The following is an 11,568-nucleotide window of genomic DNA, read 5'->3' as shown; positions in this document are numbered from 1 at the left end:
AAATCCATACAATGCTCTTCCTTACCCGTGACACAGTTCTCATTGCTATACCCCTTGGCAGTATTTAGAAATCCATACCCAAACCCTTCTCCTAGTAGGCCTGGGTCCTAGTTCGGAGGAACATGCAATGGCGGAGCTGAGGCCAGTAAGGCATCAGTGAGGTCTCACACACTCTGGCAGCCTGATCGTCCAGGGAGACTAAGGCCTGTTGTGCCTTGCAGGAGGCTTGCTTGTGTTACCTCCTGTGAACTGCGTTTGCCAGCCTGGGGGAATAGCGGTCCCTGGAGATCTTTTCTCAAGGGCTCCTTCCCCTGAGCTGGGGCGGACCTCAGGGACCCAACTCACAGGGCAAGGCAAAACCATATGGACAGGTCTATGCTCTGTAGCAGACTTGTAGTGAACCTCATCTCTCAGGAACATTCTTGGCTCCTATAGAGACACTTCTGTGTGTGAAGCTGCGTACCTAACATAGGGACACAGAGAGCCTGATTCTCTCAGTTCATTTTGACGCAGTCGTTCAGAAAACAGCTTGAGAATCCATAAAATGCTCTCCCTTACCGCTGAGAGAATTCTCACTGCTGTAGCCCTTGGCACTTTGTAGAAATCCGCACCCAAACGCTTCTCCAAATAGGCCTGGGTCCTAGTTCGGAGGAACAGGCAATGGTGGAACTGAGGCCAGTAAGGCAACAGTCAGGTTTCACACACTCTGGCAGCCTGCTCCTCCAGGGACAGTAAGGCCTCTTTTTCTCTGCAGGAGATTCGCTTGCCTTTCTTCCTGTGAACAGCGTTTCCCAGCCTCAGCGAAGCGGTTCCTGGAGATCTTTTCTCAGGGACAGTTTCCCCGGAGGTGTGGCGGACCTCGGGGACCCAACTCACAGGGGAAGGAAAAACCACATGGACAGGTCTATGCTCTGTAGGAGAGGTTTAGTGAACCTAATCTCTCAGGAACATTCTTGGCTCCTATAGAGACAACTCTGTGTGTGAAGCTACACTCCCAACATTGGGGAACAGGGATCTTGGTTCTCTCCGTGGGGTGCTGATGCTTTGTAGTAAAGCACCTGCTTGAGAATCCATCCTCTTAGGCTTCCCTCGCCTTGACAGAGGTCTCATTGCTGTAGCCCTTGGCAGTTTCAAAGAAGAAGACCCTTACCCTTCATAAAGTAGGCCCTTGTCCTGGTTTGAATGGAAAGGCAATAGCTGAGCTGAGGCCAATAAGGAGCCAGTCCCCTCTGACACATTCCCGAAGACTGCTCCTTCATGGAATATAACTCTAGAATGTTGGAATGTCTTTGCAAGGCTGGCAAAGGGCAGTCAGGAACCAGCACCCTGCCTCTGGAATTACCGACTTCTGAGCAGATCTGGAGGTCTCCTTTAGGAGAAGCTAACCCATTCCTTCCAAATAGAGGCTTCAAAACACAGGCAGGTTGGCTGCCTTTCGTGCCCGAAGGAGGCTTGCTTTTCTCTCCTCCTATGAACTCCAGTTCCCAGCCTCTGGGAAAAGCGTATCTTGAAGATATTTTCTCAGGGGTTGTTTCCACGGAGCTGGGGCCGAGCCCGGGGCCCAAAGGCACAGGGGAAGGCAAGACCACATGGACAGGTCTATGCTCTGTAGCAGACCTCTAGTGAACCTCATCTCTCAGGAGCATTCTTGGCTCCTACAGAGACACCTCTGTGTGTGAAGCTGTGTACCTAACATAGGGGCAGAGAGAGCCTGATTCTCTCTGTTCATTTTGACGCTGTCATTCAGAAAACAGCTTGAGAATCCATAAAATGCTCTCCCTTACCACCGAGAGAATTCTCACTGCTGTAGCCCTTGGCACTTTGTAGAAATCTGCACCCAAACGCTTTTCCAAGTAGGCCTGGGTGCTAGCTCGGATGAACAGGCAATGGTGGAGCTGAGGCCAGTAAGGCATCAGTCAGGTTTCACACATTCTGGCAGCCTGCTCCTCCAGGGACTGTAAGGCCTCTTTTACTCTGCAGGAGATTCGCTTGCCTTACTTCATGTGAACAGCATTTCCCAGCCTCGGCGAAGCGCTTCCTGGTGATCTTTTCTCAGGGACAGTTTCCCCGGAGGTGTGGCGGACCTCGAGGACCCAACTCACAGGGGAAGGCAAAACCACATGGACAGGTCTATGCTCTGTAGGAGAGGTTTAGTGAACCTAATCTCTCAGGAACATTCTTGGCTCCTATAGAGACAACTCTGTGTGTGAAGCTGCACTCCCAACATTGGTGCACAGGGAGCTTGATTCTCTCCGTGGGGTGCTGATGCTTTGTGGCAAAGCACCTGCTTGAGAATCCATCCTCTTAGGCTTCCCTCACCTTGACAGAGGTCTCATTGCTGTAGCCCTTGGCAGTTTGCAAAGAAGAAGACCCTTACCCTTCATAAAGTAGGGCCTTGTCCTAGTTTGAATGGAAAGGCAATAGCTGAGCTGAGGTCAATAAGGAGCCAGTCCCCTCTGACACATTCCCGAAGCCTGCTCCTTCATGGAAAATAACTCTAGAATCTAGGAATATCTTTGCAAGGCTAGCAAAAGGCAGTCAGGAACCAGTACCCTTCCTCTGGAATTACCGACTTCTGAGCAGATCTGGAGGTCTCCTTTAGGAGAAGCTAACCCATTCCTTCCAAATAGAGGCTTCAAAACACAGGCAGGTGGGCTGCCTTTTCGTTCCCTATGGAGGCGTGCTTTTCTCTCCTCCTACGAACCCCGGTTCCCAGACACTGGGAAAAGGGGATCTTGAAGATATTTTCTCAGGGGTTGTTTCCACAGAGCTGGGGCCGAGCCTGGAGACCCAAAGGCACAGGGGAAGGCAAGACCACATGGACAAGACTTTGCTCTTTAGTATAGCTCTAATGAACCTCACTCTGTCAGGATCTTTCTTGATTCCTACGGAGACACACCTGTGTGTGAAGCTGCGGGCACAGAGAGCCTGATTACCCCTGTGCAGCGCTGAGTCTGGGCGGCTAAACAACAGCTTGGGAATGCAGCCTGGGGCGCTTCCCTTCCCTCTGACAGAGCTCTCCTTCGGTCCCTAAGCCCTCTGCAAGGAGGCATGGATCATAGGTGCAAAGGGAAGGGAAGAGCGGAGCTGAGGCCAGTAAGGCGCCCGCCAGTCACGTCTCCCCCACTTCCGCAGTCTGTTCCTTCCCCTGCGCGAAAGCTAGAAGCTGGGAAGGGCTTGGCGAGGCTCGCCCAGGCAGAGCAGCCTCTAGGCCGGGGCTCTGCGATATCGCGCCTGGGCGCAGATCTGGAGCTCCGCCGGAGTGGAAGCTCATTCGGTCCTTCCCAATACAGGCTTGCAAGCACCCGACGGCGGCCTGACTCTATTCTCCCGCGTGCTGGGAGTGGGCTTCCAATCCAGGGCACAGAGCACTGCCTGGAGCTCTCTGCTCAGGGGCTGGTTCCCCTGCGCTGGGACTGTGCTAGGGAGCCCAAAGGCACAGGGGAAGGCCCCAAACCACATGCACACGACTCTGCTCTGGAGCTGAGCTCCGGGGAAGCCCAGTCTCTAAGGCGGTTTCTGAACACAAACGGAGGAACACTCTGGCTGTGGAGCTCCTCCCCATGACAGGGGCACTGGGACCCTGATTCCCTCCGTTCAGCGCTGAGTCTGGGCTACCAAGCAACAGCTTGGGAATGCAACCTGGGGCATTTCCCTTCCCTCAGACAGAGGTCTCCTTGCGGGAGGCTTTCGCAGTTTGCACACCCCCGTGCCCTAAGCCGTCTGCAAGGAGGCCTGGCTCCTAGGTCCAAAGGGAAGGCAAGAGCGGAGCTGAGGCCAGTCAGGAGCCAGTCATGTCGCCCACACTCCCGCAGCCTGCTCCTTTGCAGGTGCAAACGCTAGAAGCTGGGAAGGGCTTGGCGAGGCTCGCCCAGGCAGAGCAGCCTCTCGACAGGGGCTCTGTCCTATCGCGCCTGGGCGCAGGTCTGCAGCTCCGCCGGTGTGGAAGCTCACTCGGTCCTTTCCAATACAGGCTTGCAAGGACCCGCCAGCAGCCTAACTCATCTCTCCCGCGTGCTGGGACTGGGTATCCAGGCCTGGGCACAAAGCACTGCCTGGAGCTCTTTGCTCAGGGGCTGGTTCCCCTACGCTGGGGCTGTGCTAGGGAGCCCAAACGCACATGTCAAGGCCCCAAAACACATCCACACGTCTCTGCTCTGCAACAGAGCTCCGGGGAAGCCCAGTCTGGCAGGCGCTTTCTGGGCACAAAGGGCTGAACACTCTGGCTGTGGAGCTTCCTCCCCAAGACAGGGGCACTAGGACCCTGATTCCCTCCGTTTACCGCTGAGTCTTCATTGCCAAGCAACAGCTTGGGAACGCAGCCTGGGGCGCTTCCCTTCCCTCGGACAGAGCTCTCCTTGCGGTAGGCCTTGGTAGTTTGCATACAATGGGGCCCTAAGCCCTCTGCAAGTTGGCCTGGCTCCTAGGTCCAAAGGGCAGGCCAGAGCGGAACTGAGGCTGTCAGGCTCCAGACACATCTCCCATACTCCTACATCCTGCTCCTACCCGGGCGTGAACGCTAGAAGCTGGGAAGGTACCTGGACCGTGCAGGGGCGGGGCGAACGCGGGCGGCGTGGGGCGGGGGTCGGCTTCTGGCGGGGGTGGGGGCGGCTTCCCAGTTGTGCTCTCGGAGGTGGACACTGAGGCTGAAAATGCGCCGGGAGCGCACCCGGGACTGGGTAAACCCGGGCTGCGCGGGTCGAGATTCCGATGGCTTTAGGTGGGGGTCGGTCCCAGTTGTGCTCCCGGGGGTCGCACTGCATCTGGGAACGCGCAGGGAGCGCGGCAGGGGCGGGGCTAACCCTGGCGAGGCGGAGCGGGGGTCGGCTCATGGGGGGGATGGGGAGGGGTTCCCAGTTGTGCTCTCGGGAGTTGCAACTGCGGCTGGGAACGCCCATTTCGTCCGCTCCTGGGTCCCCAAGGATCGCCATCCCGTGGGTGCAGCGGAGGGCTGCGGACCACAGGTAAGGGAACTGGGACTGCGTTGAGCAGGGAACCAAGTATTCCGCCGTCTGTTGGCACATTCTCGGAGCTCCCCAACCTGGCGGTCACAGAAAAGCCTTGCCTTTGGGATCAAGGCCTTTACCGCTCCACCTCTCTGCTGAAAAATCTCAGAGTCTGCGCGGTTCTTCCAAGCAGCCTAGTGTCCGCTGGAAGTCCAAGGGACAGAACACTGAACTCTGGCCGGCTGGCCCAGCCCTGCTTCTGGCACTTTGTAAGCCAGCGGGCCCTTGAGTACCTGCTGGGATGGGAAAGGGAAGGGTCCACGGATTGCACCCTAGAAACTTAGTAGGGTGCATGGATTTCAAACCCTGGTGGCCGCCCAGGCAGCAAAGAAGGGGGTGGGCACCTTGCTGCCCTTTCATGGCAGAATCTGTGGTTGTCCAGCTGCGTGGGCCTTTTCATGAGGACCCTGTGCAATAGAAGTTTGGTGTTTTGGAACTGAATAATTAGAACGTGTAAAAGCTTTAAATTATGTGGTGGTGTAATTAAAAAACAAAACAAAACAAAACCAAGCTCCAAGTGTTTTGCAAATGGAGGTTTAAATATTGAAGGACTGTATTCCTTGCACTGTGGCATTCTATCAAGAAGTGTGCAGGATTTTTTTTTTTTTAAGAAAAGTGTTCGAAGTGAGGGAAACAGGAAACCCAGAGGTGCCCCTGTATTTTGGGGAAGGCCTTAGGAGGTCACTTGGAAATGCTGCTGGCTGTGCGGGAGGGCGGCAGATGGGCTGTGCAGGCTTGTCCTTTGCATGGATGTTCTTGTGTGTGGAAACCCAGCTCGGAGCCATCTCCTGATGTGTAAGAATTTCGCAGACAAACCTTGAGCTAAGCAATGCATTTTTTCCTAAGAAAATGTTTGTCTTAAGCGATGTAAATATCCTATGTATTTCCGCTAGACTCTGGCTTCAGGTCGGTTCCCCCAAAAGGCTCAGAAGCGATTTGAACAAAACAGCATGTTTTCCTCCTAGCTTGTTCTCCTTATCTATGTTAAGGAAATGATATATTTGCCTGCAATACTGCCTTTCTTCAAGATTCATGTCAATCAAGTTTTGGCCCGGGATGACTCACCTGCTGCCAATATTATCTCAATGCATGTCGTGGGGGAGGGGCCTGGTGCCATTCCCTGAAACAGTTCTTTTCTTTCCTTAGCTGACTGCTAGTGCCTGTAGAATATCTGGCTAAAGACCAGCAGGGGGTACTCTTACTACCCCCCCCCCACCCCGCCTCGAGTCTAAGTCAGCAGCTTTCTCTATCTCTTTAATACTTTAATAACACTTGATGACACAAAAGCTCTGAGCGATCAAATCATATCAAATCTTCATTTCAGATTGAAGATGCATTCCATGGTATTGCCATCTTAAGTCTTTCCATCGTTATGGAATACCTGTCCATGTATTCAGGATAGTTTTCAGCCAGGGTGTATAAGTTCCAGTGTGCCAGTCTTGTCATCCTCGTTACATCCATGGCAAAGTGTTTTATTCATGTTGATATTATTGAAAGGGAATTTTTTAAAATTCCTTTTCAGATTATTATCTGCTAATGTATACAGATAAAACTGTGTAATCATTCATTTTTATCAGTTTGGACAGCTTGATAGTTGTCTTTAATTTCTTTACTTTCTGACACTTTAAGATTATCCTGGGACACATATGTAATGCCTCACCCCTAAATTCAGACATGTGTTCAAAGAACTTCTGTCCTTTTATTTATTTATTTATTCTTTAACATTGAAATCGTTTTGACTATGCTGGGTGTTTGTTGCTAGATGGAAGTAGCTAGGACCTCTGGACTGCAGTCTCTCATCTCTTGCTGACCTCTTGTTGACCTCTGCAGATTCCTGGTAGGTGGGAGCTTGTTAGTTCCTTGTTCCTTATCAGAACCTCCTGTGGTAAGTGTTTTTCTCTTCTCTGTTGCCTGGTAAGGGTGGGTGGTCATGGGCATCCCAAAGTTGGCTAGAAGTCAATTATTTAGGCAGGCTTGTGCATAGATATGGGAGAAGGCAATGGCACCCCACTCCTGGAAAATCCCAAGGACGGAGGAGCCTGGTAGGCTGCAGTCCATGGGGTGGCTAAGAGTCGGACACCACTGAGCGACTTCATTTTCACTTTTCACTTCCATGCATAGGAGGAGGGAATGGCAACCCACTCCAGTGTTCTTGCCTAGAGAACCCCAGGGACTGCGGGGCCTGGTGGGCTGCCATCTATGGCGTGGCACAGGGTCGGCCTCAACTGAACCACTTAGCAGCTGCAGCAGCAGCAGCAGCAGTGCATAGATATCAAAGGGGATGAGAACAGTCAGGTAGGATCACATATGTCACCATGAAACAATACTTCTCCTCTTAGCCAAAGCTAACAAAAGATTTCTGTTCTAGGTCAACCTAGAAGAGATCACTTAAGAGGTAAAGAAACTTAAACTCCATTAGCAAAGGCAGTTCAACATCTCAAGAAAACTTGTGCTAGGCACAAAACTCTTTTCTGGGGGCCTACTTTCCCTACAACCTCCTTATCCCATTCTGTACCCATTCCTTTGCTTCTCCCGTCCTGAAAATGCCACCTGTAAGACAGAACTACTTCGTTTTCCTTCTTAAAGTGTGATTGCATTCCATACATTCTTGTAATAACAAGTCATACATTTCCCTTCAGCAACCAAGAACTCACTCTTATATTGGCATTTGATAGATTGGTGAGCATACCTATCAGTGATAATAGCGCCCACCCCGCTTCCTGCAAGAACAGAACAAAACAAAACAAAACAAAAAAAATGCTTTCTTACATTTAATATGTTCGGATGGTGCCAGTCACTATTCATGCAGAGTCAAAAATCTCTTTTGTTTCTGTGTAAAAGGGAGGTCCTTTCAAGTCGTGAATGTTTAAGAAGTTTCATTTATTTGGAAGTGACCTAGCTATTCAATACACTGTCGTCACTTAGTTTAGCACCAGGATAGAAACTCAGGTAACCAAAACACCTGGAGGAACGATTGTCAGTTCAGTTCAGTTCAGTTGCTCAGTCGAGTCTGACTCTTTGTGACCCCGTGGCCTGCAGGACGCCAGGCTTCCGTGTCCATCACCAACTCCAGGGGCTTGCTCAAACTCATGTCCATCGAGTCAGTGATGCCATCCAACCATCTTATCCTCTGTCATCCCCTTCTCCTCTGACTTCAATCAAGACTATGAGAGGCGGATATTTTAGAGTATAATTATTGTAAAGAGTTTGTCTAAAAGCTCATATCACATTTACATTTTTTACATTGGTTGTTGCTGTTTCCAGGTACTTTCTTGCTGACAAGCTTGTGACACATATAACAATAGAGCAATTTTTACCTTAGAATAAACCTAGGCACTATGAACATGTTGTGCTTAATGTTGTTGACTCTTAGACATGTCTATAATGGAGGAGAAAAACCAAAAATACTAGATATTTAATATTGACTAGTTCCCAGTTCACGGGACTCTGACATTCATTTAGGTCAATGTTTTCTTGTATTTCCAGCAGTTTGATTTGGAAGGTTTGCCTTGTCTTGAGACCATTGATATCAGAACACAGAACTTGAGCAATGTTATCAAAAAACACAAGGCTCACACTGACACATACCTTAATCCAAACAGACAGACAAGACATCTTCCAGGTTTCCGCCTGAGATTTAAAATATTTCTTTGAGCCAGTCTTCTGGGGAGTGGGGGGATGGGGGTGGCAGTGATGCAGGCTTGGGTAACAAGCTAATTGTTGGTCATTGCATATGCAAAGAACCACCTTTCCGGGTTCCAAGGAAAAAAGTTTCCTTGGTAACCAACTTTGTCTGGTTCTATAGAATATCATGGCCCTCCTAGGTCAGGTCATCTTGCCTTTCTGTAGTCCTCATTTTATCCCTAAATCATAGACAGCTTGGATTGTCTCTGTGGGGTGTATGTATTGTCCTCATGTTTGACCTGGCGGCAGCAGCGAGGTCCGAGAGCCTCTCCTGGAACCGAGCATGGGGACGGGGCTCACCAGGAGCCACTGGTGAAGGTGGGCAGCGCCCCTGGAGCACGGCAGGGGCGGGGCGAAACCGGGCGGCGCAGGGCGGGTGTCGGCTCCTGGCGGGGTTGGGGTAGGGCTTCCCAGTTGTGCTCTCGGAGATGGCCACTGCGGCTGGAAACGCTCCGGGAGCGCACCCAGGGCGGGGTAAACCTGGGCTGCACAGGTCGAGATTCCGCTCACTGTGGGTGGGTGGTCGGTCCCTGTTGTGCTCCCGGGGCCGCCAATGTGGCTGGGAACCCGCCGGGAGCCCGGCAGGGCCGGGGCGAAACCTGGCAGCGCGGGGCGGTGTGGGGGTCCATTCGCAGCGGGGGTCGGCTCCTGGCGGGTGTGGGGGAGGGCTTTCCAGATGTGCTGTTGGGGGTCGCCATTGCGGCTGGGAATGCCCATTTCGTGAACTCCTGGATCCCCAAGGATCGGCATCCATTGGCCACAGCGGAGGGGTGCGGAACACAGGTAAGGGAACGGGGACTGCGTGGAGCAGAGAACCATGTATTCCGCCCTGTGTTGGCACAGTCTCAGAGCTCCCCAACCTGGCGGTCGCAGAAAAGCCTCGTCTTTGGGGTCAAGGCCTTTACCACTCCACCCCTCTGCTGAAAAACCTCAGAGTCTGCGCGGTTTTCCCAAGCAGCCTAGTGTCCGCAGGAAGTCCAAGGGACAGAACCCTGAATTCTGGCCGGCTGGCCCAGCCCTGCTTCTGGCACTTTGTAGGCCAGCGGGCCCTGGAGCACCTGCTAGGATGGGAAAGGGAAGGGTACGCGAATTGCACCCTAGTGGCCGCCGAGGCAGCAAAGAAGTGGGGAGGGCACCTTACTGCCCTTTAATGGCAGACAGAATCTGTGGCTGTCCTGCTGCGTGGGCCTTTTCATGTGGACCTTGTGCAATAAAAGTTTACCGGTGACCTTAGGGAACTTCCCAGTGTGCTTCTGACAGATGAGGGGTGCTGTGGAGTTGGCGGGGCCTCTCAGGACTCCGCTGGGTTTGGCGCAATGGAAGAGGGCCTCATCTCCAGGGAAGGCAGGAACCTCAGGCTTCCTCTCCGTTTCGGACTCCGACCGCAGGGTCCCTGCAGAGTTGGGACAAGAGAGTCAGGAATCATCCTGTCTGAGGAAGGGAACTCCGCTTGCCTCTCGAGGTGCTCAGGGGGTCTCAGGCCCCTTGTTGAGCTGTGTGTGGAACCTGCGGGTGTTTCCAGACGATGCACGACAGTTACAGTGCCCCTTCGTGTTGTGCCTTCACCCACTGGCTTGCCTTCGAAGAGGTGTCCGGGCCTCGGGTTCTTTTCAAGAGCAGACAGGGAAATTGGGGTCTTTCGGCATGTGGGACCACCCACGGGACTAGTCTCAAATTTCCTAGTGAGGCCAGCTTTATCCTGAGGTGTGCCGGGAAGGCCGGGGACCCTTCAAGACAACGCAGGGGGATCGACTCTTCTGTCGTGGTCAGGAGGGGAGAAGGGGCTCGGATGAAGTGGGGCCGGAACCCTCGGTGTTACCCTCGAGGGAAACCGGCGTGTGAGGGACTTTTGGGGGATGCATGAAAGGAGTCAGGTACCGTTTCGCACTTCAGGACAGAACCTAGGACTTCCCTTGAGATGCCGTAGCGGGCAAGGGCCTCATCTTGCGAAGAGGTGGGAACCTGGTGGTGTTTCTCGAGTTGCGGCGGCATTCTCGAGTTACGACGGGGATCTCAGGCTTCCTCTTGGGTTGGCCCTGGGAAGCCCAATCTTCCCCTCGAGTTGCCAGGGAAAGCTGGGGGTTGCGCTCGAGTCACTGCAGGGCCGAAGAGACCTCACCTAGGCGTGTGTCCGGGACCTAATATTCCTCTCCAGGGAAGGCAGGGATCTCGGGGTTGCATTCCAGGCTCCCCCGGGGAGTCAGGCCTCGTCTCGAGGGGAAGCCAAGGACTCCGCTCTCCTCTCGAGTCGCGACGCGGGTCTCTGGGAGCCCCCTGAGCGGCCTCAAGGGAGTCCAGCCTCCTCTTTCGTTTGGAGAGAGGACCCGGGATTGCTTTCCAGGCCATGCAGGAAAAGAAGGCCCTCAGCTCGCGAGTACGGGGGCGTCTCAGGGGTTTCGTTCAGCTCCGGCGCCCGTGGGGGTTTTCTCCCGAGGCACGACGAGGATCTCAGGGAGCCTCTCGTGCGGCGCCAGGGAAGTCAGGTCTCCATGCGCGTGGCGAGGGGGAGAGCGTCCTGGCTCTCGAGTCACGGGAGGGGACTAGGGCCTCGAGACGCATTGAAGAAGGATTCTCGAGGTCTTTCTCGGGGGGCGGCGGGAAACCCTCGTTTCCCTCGTCTTCTGCCGGGGACCTTAGGGAACTTCCCAGGCTGCCTCTGAGAGGCGAGGGATCCTGTGGAGGTGGCGGGGCCCCTCGGGACTCCGCTGGGTCTGGCGCAACGGAAGAGGTCCTCATCTCGTGGGGAGGCAAGAACCTCAGGCTTCCTCTCCGTTTCGGACTCCGACCGCAGGGTCCCTGCAGAGTTGGGACAGGAGAGTCAGGCCTCGTCTTGTCTGAGGAAGGGAACCCCGCTTGCCTCTCGAGTTGTTCAGAGGGC

The sequence above is a fragment of the Bubalus kerabau genome, unplaced genomic scaffold, assembly GCF_029407905.1.
Source record: "Bubalus kerabau isolate K-KA32 ecotype Philippines breed swamp buffalo unplaced genomic scaffold, PCC_UOA_SB_1v2 scaffold_30, whole genome shotgun sequence".
Lineage (NCBI taxonomy): Eukaryota > Metazoa > Chordata > Mammalia > Artiodactyla > Bovidae > Bubalus > Bubalus kerabau.
The sequence above is the reverse complement of the archived record's forward strand: the minus strand, read 5'-3'. Positions refer to the sequence as shown.